This window comes from Myotis nattereri (genome assembly GCF_964212035.1).
Source record: "Myotis nattereri genome assembly, chromosome: 8".
NCBI lineage: Eukaryota > Metazoa > Chordata > Mammalia > Chiroptera > Vespertilionidae > Myotis > Myotis nattereri.
In genome coordinates this window covers 31,700,404-31,716,460 of record NC_138083.1, presented here as the reverse complement: position 1 = coordinate 31,716,460, position 16,057 = coordinate 31,700,404, and the positions used below count along the sequence as shown (strand labels likewise).

Here is a 16,057-nt window from a genome sequence, read left to right as displayed (position 1 = left end):
ATTATGGGAAGTCATTGAACGGTGGCTTTCTCCATCTGCTCTCCATGTTTACAAGATCACTCCAGCTCTGTGGCCAGCAGGATTAGAGAGGCAAGCATGGAAGCTGGGGCCCAGTTAGCAAGCTGCAGTTTTCCAGGTTGGGTGACGGGTACAGCTTATGGAGAAGGGCAAGGAGAATTCAGGGTATGTTTTGGAGGTTTCTAAAGGGCTCACAAGTAGATTGTATTAAGGTTAAGGAAGGGGTAAATCCATTATCCGTGGGTCACCAAGTAGGGGGCAGAGCCATTTAAGAGACCGTGAACGCTGCAGGAGAGGGTCTTGAAGGGGGTAAGGGATACACAAATGTCTTGGATCTATGGATATCAACTCATCTGCTCTCCTCCAGTGGGTAGTTGGTGAGTTGTGAGTTGGTGAGCTGTGTTTGTCTGTGTCTTCTTGGAAGGCTGTTGAGTCTGAGATTTGTTGCCAAACGTAGGGTATCTTCACGGGCACAGGGTGACCTTGAGACCCAGGGCTGCCTTCACAGCCTTCATTTGATGCTGAATCTTTCTGTTCTGTGCTTCCCCTTGTAATCAGCTTCTCATTAGGTGACTCTGATGTGTCTAGCTCCTCTGTGTCTTCATTTGCATGTGCTATAATTACGTCCAAGAACATAGCATTTTGTTGTTTGGGTATTTACTCTTGCTTTTTAGAGCTGAAAGTCTGCAGTGTCCAACACGTGGATAGGCTGGAGTTCTGCCACAGAGCAGCTTTCTAGCACCCGCATCTCACTGTTGTTGTTTTTTAATAGTTCTGTAACAGAACCATAATTGCTGATTATAATATTAATTTTGAGAGCCACTTTAACTTGTAAATTGAGAAATACTTTCTATTTTGGATTAAGGAAAGGGGGTGAGGGAGCAGACCTGGTTTCATTTACCTTCAGATTTCTAAGTGCAAGTACCAAGGGTGGCCCTATAGCCATAGCTTGACATCCAGCTAGTTGAGTAGGGATTTCAAAGTCAGTCCTTCAGCTAACCCTGCACCCTTAGGTTGCATTATATGTGGGGAATAGGGTGGAGGCTGGCATCCCTGACTGTTCACCACATCTTCCCTGGACCCAGGAGAGTCCAGGTCTTTTTGCCCTGGGGTAGCAGATGCTTACTGCGAGTTTCTGTGGCTTGCTGGTAGTCCTGTATTCATTCTGTTTGCTTCAGGACAGGAATAAGCTTGTGCAGCCTGGAGTTTTATCATAAGGCATGTTGGGTGGGGAGGGACGGACACCTCTCTCTCACCTGAAGTTACTGAGTTCATGCTGTTTTTCAGACTTCATACTCTCCCGTGTTTATTGTGAAATCCTCACGTGTGTCCTGGGTACGGTGTCCTCCCCACCCCAGAGAGGAAGTGGTTTGCCCCACTGGTCACGTGGCTGGAGCTCTCTGGCGCCGTGGCCTTTTCCATGAGCTTCTGAGGCTAGGTCACAGTAGCAAGTCTGTGGTGCCACAGGACTGTCTCAGCGCTCTGGGAGCTCAGAGGAGGGAGTGCAGGCTTTTTGTTGAAGAAATAAGTGGTGGAAGCATGTAGGATGTGTGGTTTGCGATGGCCCTGAAGAAAGGAGGGCAAATGAGGAGAATCTCAGCAGGGGACACAGTGTGAGCAAAGGCAGACACTGGGAATTTGTGGAAAGAGCCCATCTTTGGGTTGGTTCGAAAGAGGGAGTGCGACATAGCAAGGTTGCCAAGAACCTAAGGGGGAGAACTTCATTCTGTAAAAAAGGTGGGGGTGGTGTGTAAAGCCGGAGTTTTGGCAGATGAGTCAGTCACTGTGAGGGGAGAACTGTCAGCCCGCTGGGCGGCTGAGATGCTGCACCTGACAGTACCAGCCTTTAGTAGGTGTGAGGCCGCAGAGCCGCCTTTCCGAGCACGTGAGGGAGAAAGGGCAACGACTGACCAGGGCAGTGAGAAGCCCTATGCTTCCATACGGTGCTTTTGAGCCTCATTTGCTGGTAAACCTAGGTTTAAATCACAGCTCTCCCACTTACTAGCTGGTAACTTTGGACAAGTCCCCTGACTTCTGGGGCCCCATTTCCTTGTCCGTTAAATGATACTCATTTAATGCTGGTGCTCGCTGTACCTGTTGTAAAAGACGGAGTATACAAGAAATGCAAAGCTCCACTGCAGTTCCTCCAGACAGCGAGTTCAGTGGTGGCGGCTCTGTGTGCGGCCCTCATGCTGTTTGTCTGCCAAATCCTCGTAGGCTAATCATCGTTTTCACTTCAGTTCTCATGAACAAAGTGCTGTGCCCTTGTTTTCTCTAAGAGAGCTCCAAACCCCTTAGCAAGTGCCCCCAGTGAGTTCCCCGTGGCACAGGGGGCTTGGGCTGGTGTTGTCACCAGAAGTCCATATGGTCTCCTTTCACCCAGACCACTCTGGGCATGACCTTGTTTGAGTTTTTCCTTTTGTAACCACAAATTGTCCTGCCCCATATGGAAGTGACCGCTCTCCTTTAGCTGTTACTGCACCTTAGACATTTTGCTCCTGGCAAAGGGCGCACAGGAGAACTCTCTCAGCAGCCCAGCCTCTCTCCCTTGAGCCCTTTCTCTGCTAATCACAGCAGCCACAGCTGAACCTCAACCTCTTTGGGGACCAATTGAGGCAGTTTTTAGCTTTCATTTCATCCCCACACTTAATAAGTTGAGGAAGGGAATTAGGTAAGGTATCCCCGTAACCTACTGCTAATTACTAGTGCTGTTTCTGGAGACAAAAAGTTCCCCCTTAGTTTGTTTTGAGTGAGTTCCACCCAGGACCTGTTTACCAGCCTAGGTGCTAGGGGAGCTCACCAACCCCAGGGCCCTAAGGGCTTCCATGTGTGACTTCCCAGATTTAAACTGTCTCTGATAAGTATGAGGACTCCGTGTGCATCCTGCTTATTGCTGGTCACCAGAGAGACCTGCAGATCTCAGAGTCTTAGGTCTTGCCCAGTGATTCTTATTTTTGTGCGTTTGGCAAACTTTTAAATACTAGCATTTGGGCAGCAGCACACTCCAAGGAATCAAAAAGTTGAAAACAATATTAAGCAAGTCAACAGTGGTGACAACATGATCACTGCCCTAACATGACCAAGTCTCCGTGTCTAAGCTTCCACAGTAACTGCTTGCTACAGTTCAAGCAGAACCATTCACTGCCCTGGCCGAACTTTCTGGCACACTTGAGATAAAGCTGACATCTGTTTGCGTGGCTTTGAGCTCTGCTCATTCCCTTTCTCTCAGTAAGCTAGTCATTGCTGTCCACTGGGCCTGCCAGTTGTTTCTACAAGAGTGTGTGTCCTCATTGTGGTAAGTGGATCAAGCTCAGCTGACACACGGCACAGAGCCATCTCCTCTCAGTGGCATTTGTCTGCTGTAAGGGAGCCTCAGGGAGAGGAATGTCACCCTCCCGCTGTTAGGAAGGGCTCTGGTGCAATGAGCTGAAGTCCGCCTCCCCTCCCCACAGCACTCCCCTCGCACCCTGGCCCGGCACACAGGTAGCACCACCGCCTTTGCTGTGGGAAGCCCATGTTGCCTTCCTGTGCTGTTTCTGGTTGGAGTTCTTGCCTTAGATAAGGAGCCGACAAAGATCCTTAGTTCTTAGTATTCCTTATGTCATGAACCCTTCTCAGAATCTGAATGTTGGGGATATTCTCTCAGCAAAATGCACGTGACATACACTCTGGTACTTCATGTGCCTTTAGGGGGTTTGCAGACCTGTGCATCCTTGAAGTCAGTAGGACCCCAGGTTGAGAACCTCTGCCCTGGTCCTAAGCCTCTTATTGGCACATGGAGAAATGATGTCCCATAGAGAAGTTCAGACGATGAGACCAGAAGCCTGGTTTCCCACTCCTGCTGTTACCACCAGGCAAGATCCTTTATCATTTACCTGCATTTTACTTCAGTGTCTCCTGTAGGTTGACACCGAGGAGAACATTTCTACCCCTGTATTTGTTCTATCACACCCTGGGTGACAGTCCACCTTTCTGAGAACCCACAGGGCTGCTTCCTCTGCATACACCTAAGTAGGTGAAGAGGGTGTGGAAGGTGGGAGGGGTGGCTTCTTAGGCAAAGGGTGGACCTCTGGCTGCATAGGCCTGCCCTGCCCCCAGTGCCTATTTCCACAACCTTTGTGTTTTGAATATGGAGTAGGGGAGTCCGCCATACCTGACAGCACCCCAGCCAGGTCTCCACCCCAGCCTGCTGAGCTAAGGAGAGTCATTGGGAGGTGGTTGGGCCTGGCAGGCCACCATGGTGGGTCTTTTTTTTTTTAATATATTTTTATTGATTTCAGAGAGGAAAGAAGGAGGAGAGAGAGAGAAACATCAATGATGAGAGAGAATCATTGATTGGCCGCCTCCTGCACACCCCATACTAGGGATTGAGCCCGAAACCCTGGTATGTGCCCCTGACTGGAATCGAACCCGGAACCCTTCAGTCCGCAAGCCGATGCTCTATCCACTGAGCCAAACCAGCTAGGGCAACCATGGTGGGTCTTTAAGATCTGGGCAAGTCCACAGGGTTGAGGCCAAACCCATGTCTTCCAGTCCTAACTGCCCTTTCCTTGAACCTCTTACCCTGACTGACAGACTCAGGGTCATACTCTGAAGCCAGGCCAGCTTCAACTAGCCACACCAGTATTTCAGGCTCCGTCTCTAGATTAGGCAGACAGCTCTGCGAGGAAAGGAGTAGCGGAGAGAGCCGGAATGGAGACAGGAGCTTCCTGGTTCTCTAACTGGTGGGCTTTGTCACCCTTGTGTGCCTCATTTCTCCCACCCAGCTCTGAAGGTGTTGGAGGGGAGTGGCATGCTGTTGGGCAGGAGAAGAGTAGCACAGGCAAAATTCCAGCTCCTCCCTCCCAGCTGCTGAGCCTGAGAAAGGCCCAGCCCTCTCTGCCCCAGCTGGTTGGGAAGTTCCTTGGGAACTCGAGCAAAAGCAGGGATTTTCGTCACCATAGTTTTATATTAAAATCCTGTCACGCTTAATGAATGATTCTGTATAGTCTGTAAATTAATTTTTTATTGCCGTGTACGCGCACACAGTTTCTATCGATTACCCAGTATTTAGGCTCCTGTGCTTTGCAACCTGGAGCCTGAGAGAAGCAGGAGACTGTCCCTGTGCTTAAGGAGGCTTGTAGTTAGGCTGGTAAGAGTGGCACCCACAGCATGGTTGGGTGGGGTGGGGGTGGGGTCTGTGGTCATTCTGTGCCTGCTCACTGGAGACTGGCTCCTCTGGGACTGCTTCCTGGGAGGAGGTGTGAGGGTGTCTCAAAGGGTGGGTGCCACCTGAGTGGATATGAAGGGACAGGTTTAGGGCCTGGGACGCTTGGGGTGTGCAACCAGACCAGCAGGGACAGTCTCTTGCTTCTCTCAGGAGGCTTCAGGTTGCCAAGCACAGGAACTCAAATACTGGATGATGGACAGGAACTGGGTGTGGGTACCTGGCAATAAAAAATTAATTTACAGACTGCACAGAATCATTCATTCAGCCTGAGGCCAAAAGCAGAAAGGTTGTCACCTCGAGAGAAGACCGACTTGGGCTGAGTCGTCTTGTCTGGAATTTTTGCGTGAGCCGGTGACGACTGTGAGGTTTTGTTTTGGTGTTTTTGGGTGTGATTTTGTGCTGCCATCACAACTATTAAGTACCTTCTGGGTGCCTATTACAAATGCTGTCACTGGACTTCACACCCTGCAAAGTCAACATTTCCATATTTGTAGTTGAGAAAATAGACTTGGGGGGGCCTTGACTTGGTAAAGGTCCACGCTAGTGATTGGTGGGGCTGAGATAGGAATTTTAGGTCTTCCTACTCCAAAGTTCATGCGCTTGGCAGAGCACCAATCATTCTTTGCCATTTTAACATGCTCTCTGAAAGATGCTCTCCCTTTGGGACCTGCTCCTAGATTTCTACCTGGTTTTGGTCTCTTGGTCAGGGCTCAGAGACCATGAAGCTCCTGGTGGGTATGCTTTGATAATCTCTAAGCTTTTGTTCCCTATTCCCTTCTGTAGACCTGAAGACAGAAAACACTGTTACCACTTTTGTCATCTCACCCCCATTTTTCTTACCCTGACAACAGGACCCCCATGTACTGTGCCAGGGGCTGCCCACGGCACAGGCATCTCTGTTTTTTGCCCTACTTCTAGCACCACTGTTGCTAGCCAAGCCTTAGGGTAATGATGCATCGGAAAGCTTGGCTTTAACAGGTTAGAATTGACAGTGGTGTCTGGGGCCACTGAACCCCCAAGGGCTGGCATGAAACTGAGTATGAAAGCCAGCTGCTTTGTTTGGTGTATTAAATAGGTGAAGAATGACTCATTTTGAAGCTAATCCTATTTAGAAGGAGAGGCCTGCCCTCTGTGACCCAGAGATTACCTTGCCTCTGTGCCTCCACAGCATGATGTGCTGAAAATTAACACCCGAGCCTCAGTTTGCTCATCTGTGAAATGGGAGAATTCCTACGTGGGCCTTTGTTTGGACAAAGGAAGCATTGCATCTTAATCTTGCATGGTATCTAGCATATCAAACGTGTCATTAGCTACAGTGATATCACCACACAGGACTACAGGGAGAACTTAGGTAAGAGTGAGTTCTTGGCCACCACCCAGTAGCACCGCAATTTGAGTTTATACTGTGCTGTGGTCTATGAGCACGCCAACCAGATGGCTTTCTTTTCGGTGTGTGAGCCCATTCCATCCCTAGTCCCAGCCCCATCATCGCTTGCTCCCACTGCAGCTCTCCCAACTTGTGAAAGTCTCCACACTACCAGTGGCCTTGTGGGAACAGTTTGGTTCTCTGGTGTCCTTGCAGAGACCAGTGCTTGGCTGGCGGAGGCACTTGCCGGAAGCTTCTCACTGCCTGGTTGGCATCACATCCCCGTTTGTGCTCTGGACATCAGACCTGTGCAGAGATACCTAAGCCAAGCCTTCCATGCTCCTTTTTCTGCCTGAATCTGTTTCCAAATGAAAGGCTTAAATGGGTTTGAAACTCTGCTTAAGCTCTTAAGCCCGTCTCTGTAGGCGGGGACTTGACATCATAAATTTCTAGGCTAAAAGTAGGAGCATATCTCTCTGAGTTCCCGTTTCCTCATCTCTAAACCTGGAGTGACCACAGCTCCTACCTTGGTTGTGGAGTGCAGTGAGGCAGGCGGTAGGTGTAAAACACTTGAGGACTGTCATAGTGGAGAGACTGGGCGGGGAAGGGGCTGCAAAATTGGGATTGAGTGCTGGTTCTACTGCTCAGCAGCCCTGTGATAGGGGCCAACGTGCTCCATCTCTCTGGGCCTACCCCTTTCTTAAAATGGGCCAATCCATCCTCACAAGATGGGGACAGTGAAAGCCGGAGTGTGCAGCAGGTGTCATCTACTGGTTTATCACACCATGTTTGCTCAGTGGGTGTGGCTTTGCCCTCTAGGGAGGGCTCTGATCAGAGGTAGGGGTTCCACTGAAAGGGACAAGGCGCGCTCTGATTGAAGCTGGTAACTGAGCAGTTAAGCCCAGCCTGGGTAGTCGGGGAGCTGAGGCCTGGCGCCTCTGGATGAAGTGCCTGGGAGGGTCTGCTGCTGTTTCCGCCCGGAACTGTGTGGCTGGGCATCAACCTGAGCCTCCCTGTCCATGGCTCAAGAAAGGACTCCTTCCAGTCCTCAAGAAAGGACTGTCTTCCAGTGCAGTTTCTGCCATTGGCTCCCTGGAAAGCTTTACCTTCTCTAAGGGGAGAGAGACTCAAAGTCCAGGTCCTCTCCACAGAAGAGAGTACCTTCTCATTTTCCTGTCCTGCCACAGGGTGAAGCCAGCAGACCTACCAGGAGGGCCAAAGCCAGTCCAAGGGAGGGAGGGCGGAGGAGCCTGTGGGAAATGCCAGCCTTGGTTCCTGGCAAGGGACCCAGTGATTCCAGCGGTCATTGCGTGCTGGTGTCGCAGGAGCTCTTGCAGAGCACCGGACAAGTGGTTCGACCTTCTGCAGCCACAGTCTGTTCCACCAGTTATGGAAAAGGGACTCTGGCTCCAGAACCTCTGCCTCCTCGACCACACTGATTTTCAGCTGCTGGGGGCCAGCTGCTGCTGATGATCATCCTTTTGAGGAAGTTGTCTTCGCTTGGGCCCTGCCAGGGAGGAAGGAAAGCGGTGTTGAAAAGGTCATAACTGGTCCCAGAGATTGTTTTAGCAGATGACACATGACCATACAATTTATCAGGCTTTTCTTGTCCTACTTCACGAGGATTTAGCGTGTCTCTGTTGATGACGTCCTCCCCAAGCTCTCCCTCTCCCCGTCTCCTGATTGCTCTGCTTTGTCTGCTGAAGGCAGTAGGCATGCTGACTAATGCTGGATATGAGGGGCTGCTGGATCATCACAGGGCATGCGTATGATGGTTTTATTTTTACAAACCAAAGACTGAGATGCAAGGCCCATCACTGGGTTTTTGTTGAAAGGACTTAACAGGCAGGGAGACAGAAGCAGCAGAGGAAAGGGTTGGGCCTGGGAATCCAGTATTTTCTTTCCGCATCAGATAGCTTTCCAGTGCCTTCATCATCCATTCCTATTGTACTCCACCTGCAGACGCTTGGGTCCCCTCACCTGGGAGGCAGAGAAGGGAATCCGTCTCACCTCTCAGGTCTGACAGGTGTGGGGAATTCTCCATGTCCACTGTATGCGGAAGAGTCCAGAAAGGCGCGGGTCTGGTTTCTTGGGCTGCTCGCTGCTCCATGGACCTCCGCGTCGGAGCTGCCAGCTTTTCCTGTTGATTAGAGTCCACTATTTCCATTACAGCGCAGAGCGTGACAGGGTGATGGCACTCAGTACTAAAAATACAGGAAAAGTGGAAGAAGGCACACCCGTGACAAGTACAACATTGTGGCGTATTTTTTGCAGATTTTCCTACGTTTGGAAGTCTCTGCTGCAGAACTTGTAGCCTGCTTCTCCCCACGTAACCCAGGGCAGTGCTTCTGCTGTGATATTGTTCGAAATGCCACACAGCCTCCTCATTTCCTCTGCAGATACCATTGCGTGGATGCATCATTTGCTTAAATCTCTTCTGTTGTGGATTGTTGCCTCATAAATTAAATATACTTCAGTGAACATCTTTATTCATCAAGCCCTTTTCATGTTTAGGGTTATCAGTTAAGATACATTTGCAGCAGTGGAACTATAGGATCTACAGGTCCAGCCACGGCGGAAGCTCTGAAAACACAGTGCCATGTTGCTCTCCGCAAGGCTGTGCTCCCTCCTCCCACGGTGTGTGTCCTTCTCGTGGCACCCTCGGCCAGCTCCGAGCAGGGTTCTGGCTCAGTGGCTGAGGACCACGGTGTTTAAATCTCATACATTCGTCATTTCTGGTGGGGACAGATGGCTGGGAGAGAATGGGCTCATCGAGTATGCCAGTGCCTGCTGTGGCCAGGTACTTAATGGTTATTCCCCTCAGACCTCAAAATAGAGCCCTCCCCATTTCTCAGAGGAGGACACTGAGGCTGACAGGAAGTAAACCATTCCTTATCACTGCACCCCACTGCCTCTCTTGAGGACTAGCCAGGCATCTCCCCGTGACCTGAGGACGACGGCCAGTGTTGTCAGACTGCTCAGGGCAAGTAATGTGGGAAGGCAGCTCTCAGGCCACACGGAGCTTGCAGAGTACTGAAGCCAGTGGGGGGATTTCAAGCACACGGTGAAACATTTGTCTGATTCAGCGGTTCAGGCTGCAGCGTTGCTGCCCTGGATGCCGCCCTGCCTAGATTAGGGCTGCACTTAACTCTGATCAGGCTCGAGCTGGGAGAGCTGGGCTGGGTGAGGGCGGGCCCAAGGCTGACTGACCTCTGTAGGTGCTTGTATTGGAGGCTCCACTAGAACACGTCCCTGGAGGGCAGGTGGCTTGTCTTGTTCCTGAGGCCCAGCCCTAAGGCGACTGATTCTCAGATAATAGCTAATAGTGGGGCTAGGCAATGTTGTAAGTTTTAAGTGTGTTAGTTCATTTGGTCCTCAGAATAACCTGTGATTTAGGTACAGGTGACGAGACCAAGGAACCAAGGACTTAACCCTTTGCGGTCGTTTGTCTACTCTCAGCCACCAAAGCTTTTTTACTGTTCCGGTTGTATGTTTGCTCTCAGCCACCACAGCAAGGAACCGTATGAATCTTAACTCTGTTCATTCATGTATCAGTTCAAAATTTCTCTGAAAGCTCTTAAGTGTCTAAGCGACCTTGTCACGAACCAAAACATTGCCCCGACAAATCGGAGATACCGAAACTCAATATAAACAAACGCGGTCGTTCCGCACTCGCCATGCAGAGAGTGAAGAAATCGACAAGCTTCGGAGATACTTCGCAGAATTTCAAATAAAGCTTTACAAATTACGTTTAACTGTAATTAGGCATTCTCGCTTGTTAAGATATTTCAAAATAATACTCCAAAATGGCAAAAAGAAAGTTACCGAAAGAAGAGTACTGCGAATCTGAAAGTAATGATGAAGAGTTTATTTTGGCACCTTGAATACTGACTCTGACCTAGAAAGTGATAACGTTTGTAGTGATTCTACTAGTAGTGACGTAGTTCCAAAAAAGAATTAGTAAATCTTGTTTATCCTTCATAATCTTGCATGTTATGTATCACTGCTCTTTCAATGGAAATTAATTCCGACCAGTACGACACCCATGTCCAAATTTAATACGACCGCAAAGGGTTAAATTTGTCCACAGGGAAGTGGTAGGGCCTGTTGAGTCTGCCACAGGCTCTGGCTCCAGAACTTGGTTCCTGACCCCTGCAGTGCACAACTGCGCAGGACCCAGCACCTGGCTCGGGGGCCCCACGGCCCGGCTGTGGGATTCTGGCCTCTCCTAAGACAGGACAACCTTGGCTACCTAGCACAGTGATGGCGGACCTTTTGAGCTCGGCGTGTCAGCATTTTGAAAAACCCTAACTTAACTCTGGTGCCGTGTCACATATAGAAATTTTTTGATATTTGCAACCATAGTAAAACAAAGACTTATATTGTTGATATTTATTTTATATATTTAAATGCCATTTAACAAAGAAAAATCAACCAAAAAAATGAGTTCACGTGTCACCTCTGACACGCGTGTCATAGGTTCGCCATCACTGACCTAGTAGTTAGTTTCTGTTCTCAGAGGCCTGAGTCTCTTTCATTCTCTTAAAATGGAATCAGTAAACTCGAGAGTTGCTTTGACATTTCAGGGCAGCACGATTAGAGAAGTGAGGAAGGAAATATGAGGGGAACCAGGGCTGCCAAGACCTGCAGGGACGGGTACCTAGGGTCCACCGGCGTTTTTGTAAACACTGAAGAAAGCCGTTATATGGCACAGGATTCACAATCGACCGGATTTGTGTGCCTGGGCTCCCAGCCAGGGTCTGCCCCTCAGGCCATGTGAGCTCGGGCTGAATAGTAAGAATGTGTGTCTGGGGCAGGGTGGCAATAATGAAGCTGCATTCACGTCAGATAAATTATTTAGAAACCTCCCTGGCCCCAGCACAGCACAGCTCCTGAGGTCATCGGTTGGGTGCTGGCACCTAGTGGGAGATCTGGAGCTTGGAGGCACCCCAAGCCCACTGACCAGTGTCCACTCGCGCCCTGCCTTCTGTCTTCCAGGTTGATCCCCGGGACCCACAGTCTCGTCAAGTCTCACAGAGGACGGCAGAGGGTACAGGTGCCCGGCCAGCGGCCATCTCCCGACAGCTGGAGCTCCAGCAATGTGAAGCTTTGTTTGCATTTTCTCCCTTCAGTTTGTTTAAATTTTTTTTTTTTTTTTAATTTAAACGATTTAAGACTTCAAAAGAGCAGAAGCTCTGCTGTGGACAGGCACCAGTTTCTTTAAAGAAATTTAAAATGGACAAAGCATTTGTGTAAATTTCATCTTTAATTTTTATAAGGGGTTAGGGCACTATTTCATTTTTGTTCTTGCTTTTCCCTGTCTTTCTTTTACCCATTTCTCAGTTCTGCTTATAACACCTCACTTCCCCCAGAGGAGGCCCCTCTCCGTGGCGATGGGGGCATTTCTCCTGGAACAGAATGGAGACAGGAGGAGGCCCTGGGCCACCTTCCCACCCGGCGCCGGAACTGCCGACCCCGAGCTGCTCCCGGCCAGCTCTTGGCCTTGGGTAAAGATCCGCCTGGAGGAGGAAGACCAGCGTTTGCCCGGGAGAACTCACGAAAGCAGCTCCCACCCGGGGGTGTGTGCTCTTTAAGCTGTGGAAGCCCCGGCCACACCAGGACTGACGGTGGTGGGACTCCATTCCCCCCACTGCCCTCGGTGACCGAGATCTCTGAAGCGGCGGGGACGGGACAGAAGTGATCATCTCCCACTTCCTGGCGGCTGTGCGGTCAGCCCACCCCAACTCTACACGCCTATGTTTCTGTTAGTGTTCTTCCTCCCAGCAGAAGATCCCCAGGAAGAAACGGTCATGCCAAACCTCTGCCCAGGTTGTCACGGAGACCGCCTGAGTCCCTGCGATCCTGCCGTGAGCATTGCCATAGAACAGGGTGCCCTGGACTGGCTGTCGCTGCACTGAAGGGTGTGCCCTGTGTGCCGGGACCCCTGGTATCACTTATGGTAACAGTGTCGTGCCATCTCCCTCACCCCAGGGGCACACTGTTACTTGTAAATGTGTCTGACTGGAAAAGGTTGGAGCAGGCAGAGGAGGCAGGTGACTGGCAGACCCCTGCAGCCTTTAGGTGCCTGATTGTGGGTTTGCCACTTAGAGATTCCCCGGCTGTGGAGCCCACCAGCAGGGTCAGTGTAGCTGCTCTTCCGCTCTCCACAGCACTCACAGCCCCTCTCCACAGGCTTCTGAACCTGGCATTGTCCCCGCATCCCCCTTTCCCTCCCCAGCTCCTGGCAGGACAGAGGAACCCTCCTGTGCTGGCCCCCTGTGTCACCTGGGCGCTGCTTTAGCTACTCCAGAAGCTCTTCACCCTGTGACAGCCAAGCAGGAAAGGGCCTTTGGGGAGGGGGAAGGAATTCCTCTTTTGTGTTTATTTTTGGTTTTTGTCTTCTCTCAGCCAGCATAGGATCAGGAGGGGAGATCACTGGAGGGCCTTTCAGTTCTGTGTGACCCAGGGGGCCTTCCCCACAGCAGCCCTGGTCCTGCAGCTCTGGGCGTTTGGGAGAGGCTAGTGCGGTGTCAGCCCAAGCTTGACAATATGTTTGCTCACATTCTTTCTGCCTTTTCTCAAGCTCCTCGGATACCAAGGCTCCTTCCTCCTGGGCAGACAGCTGGCTGTGGTTAGCAGGACCAGCAGGGCTGCAGGTGGTAACCAGGCCCTTCCATTCCTTGGCTGAAATCCTTTGTGATCGCCTGTCTCATCACTTCTCTGGTGCCCTGTGTGTGCTCTAGGCTGCACCTGGAAGGTTGGGAGCCCAGCATCCCCTATTGCAGTGCACACTCCTGCCCCACCCCCTGCCTTCCCTGCAGCCAGCTGTCTCTGCTCATGAGCGAATGAGAACAACAGTCCCCAAACTCAGCAGCCCCCTCTCCCTGCTGCAGCTGGGGTTCTGAAGTCCCCAGTGAGGGCTCAAGCCCAACAAGTTATTTGCCTTTTGCGTGTCTTTTTCTTCTGCCCTCCCCAGCCTCTTAGCTCTGAGTAGGTCCTGGAGCTGCAATGCACCCCCCTTTGTTATTTTTCCTGGCGCCAGGGTATCCCCTATAGACAATGGGATGTCCATAACTTTTGGGTAAGGTGGGCAGCCTGGGTAGCCAGCTTCCATGTACCCTTCCTTGTAGGGCTCCCAGCCCTCCTGGCTTGGTGGTGGGACCTCCTTCCCTAGCTCTTGAGGGCCAGCTCGTTAGCCCAAGTGCCTGTCTCCCCTCTCTCCTTCCCCTGCTCTCTCCACTTTGTCCACCTGAAGCTGGGCGTTGGCCCTAAGTCAGTCCAGTCTGTGGACTAGCCTGGGGTGAGGTGGGTGGCCCCTGTCCTCCTTCTCAGCCACTTGCCACCTGTTCCCACCGTGGCCGGCTTCCTCGCCTCTTCCTGCCTTTTCACCCTCTCCACCCGTCTCAGGCCTGGCAGCAGCTCTGTGGTGCATCACCTCAGTGCCACCAAGTTTAAGTTTGTCCAAGTTCCAGAAGTTTCCAAACCTTAAAATAGCAGTCCGTTACTCGCTTCTCCAGTCTGAAAGGAGAGCCTGTTGGAGGGAGAGTCTGGGCCTGGTGCCCCCTAAATGAGAGGAGTCAGCAGACAGATCATGCATAGTGCCTTATTCCATTGTCTTCCCTGGCCAGACCCCGCTCCCCTGGAGTCTGTGTCTTCTTCCTGCTCGTTTGTGTCCATCTGTCTCTTACACTCTCCCTCCCATTCACCCACAGCCGCATGGGGTTCCCCTCTGCCCTCTTCCCCCCCTCCGTCCCCCATCCCTTCCTGGGGGCTGCAGCCAGGTACACACCTCCCGCCCACACCAGGGCGATCTCTAGCAGCTTTAGCTGAGGATGGAAAATGCTTTAGGCAGGTGCGCTCTGCCTCTTACTACCCAGCAGTGCCTGCCTCTTACCTCTAGCCAGGAGGATGCCACGATTGTTCAAACAAGACCGGCTCCATCTGACCCCCTCTGGGCCCTGGGGACTAAGCCGCAGGCCTCGGCCTCATCTCCTCCGGAGGCACTGGGAGGACGGGACCTCTCCTCCCGCCCGGATGTGGCTGCCCCTCATGGCTGCCTCTCTGAGGGCGTGTATATGTTTACTTGAGAAATACCCTGTTTACAGCCAGAGGAGAACGGTGCCCAACACTAGGTGGAGAGGGACTCGGGACAGCCTGGCCTCTATGGCACTGCGGGCGGTGGCCCCAGCGTGAACGAAGGCAGAGGTGCCAGGGGCTGGGGCGCTCCCTGCACTCCCTCTACTCCCCGACCCTGCGGTGCTACAACCACTGGCCACCTTCCTCAGCCTCCTGGCCCCAGACCTTCCCCACCTGCATTCCTTCCTCCAAGGTCCTCAGCTCCCTAACATACCAGTTGCCTCCTAGAGAACCAGTGTGGAGCAATAAGATTTTTTTTTTTTTTTTTTGCTTGAGTCTTTTTATAAGAAAAGGAAAAGAGTTGACATTGTGGGACTCTCCTCTTTTTGCTGTTGACTGTTTGCCTTCTTAGAAGACGGATGGACATCTGGGTTCTGACTTTGGGGTACCTTGGAAGCCTGGAAAAGGAAGTCAGGCTTTTGCCCCTAAGAAGGGGATCCTGACTCTGCCCTCACCACGCTCCACGCCACCTGGGCTTCCAGCCCCTCCCTCCCAGGGCGCCTCCCGCCCTTGATCCTGCTGGTGCCCCACACACATCTGGGGCACTGGTGGCCTCACTCTAAGGGGGCTCTTGGCTTATTGCCTCCCATGGCCCTTTCCCCTTCTAGGTCTGTCTGGTGGCCCCCAGATAGGCAGCTGCTGAGTCTCCTAGGAGGACAATAGCCAAACTTGAACTATTCAGTTCTGGCCGCCGGGCTTGGGGCTGAGGCCCAGAGACACTGCCTCGGCCGTCGTCCCACACTGGGCTGAGCCACAGCCTTCGGGATAACACAGGCCCGTCTCTGATCCTGTCCACCTGAGCATGGAGAGGTGCCTCGGGAGGGGAAGCAGGAGGTGTGGACTGTCACTGGCTGCCCGGAGCGCCCCTAGGATTGCAGGGGTCACCGGAGGGAGGCCACAGGAGGAAGGGAGTTTATTTAGGGACATTTTAAAGGCCGCGTTCATGCCCCAGGGCCTCTCCATCAGAGCAGGGGAGTATGTTGCGATGATTTAACAGTTGTGTGGGGCCATTTCAGTGAGGGAAGATTTAACCCAGGCTCAAAGTTTGTTTCAAATACTAGTTAATAAGCCTATTTTCCTTATTTTCTTTTTTTGCACAGAAGCTGGTAATCTAGGACCTACGTGTGAACAACTTTATATGAGTATTTTTTGTACTTGGTTTACTTGGGTTGGTATGATACATGATATTTAAGTTCCTTGAACACTGTGGAGCCCCAATGTGTATGAATGACTGAGGCTTTGTAAATTAAGGGACGTTTGTGTGAATAAAGTTATTTGATGGGGTCAAAGAAGCCATATGTGATTTGAAAACGTGTGCGTGGTTTTGT

General features: G+C 51.5%; 1 protein-coding gene across 1 annotated transcript in view; it reads left to right on the top strand.

Moving 5' to 3' along the window:
• The window catches only part of STK35 (serine/threonine kinase 35), a 38,790-nt gene extending 26,956 nt beyond the window's left edge, over window positions 1-11,834 (top strand). The window contains exon 3 of the mRNA XM_081096747.1: window positions 11,592-11,834. The gene's annotated coding sequence lies outside the window, so the exon portion shown is untranslated. The remainder of the gene's footprint in view (window positions 1-11,591) is intronic.
• The last annotated feature ends 4,223 nt before the right edge of the window (window positions 11,835-16,057 follow it).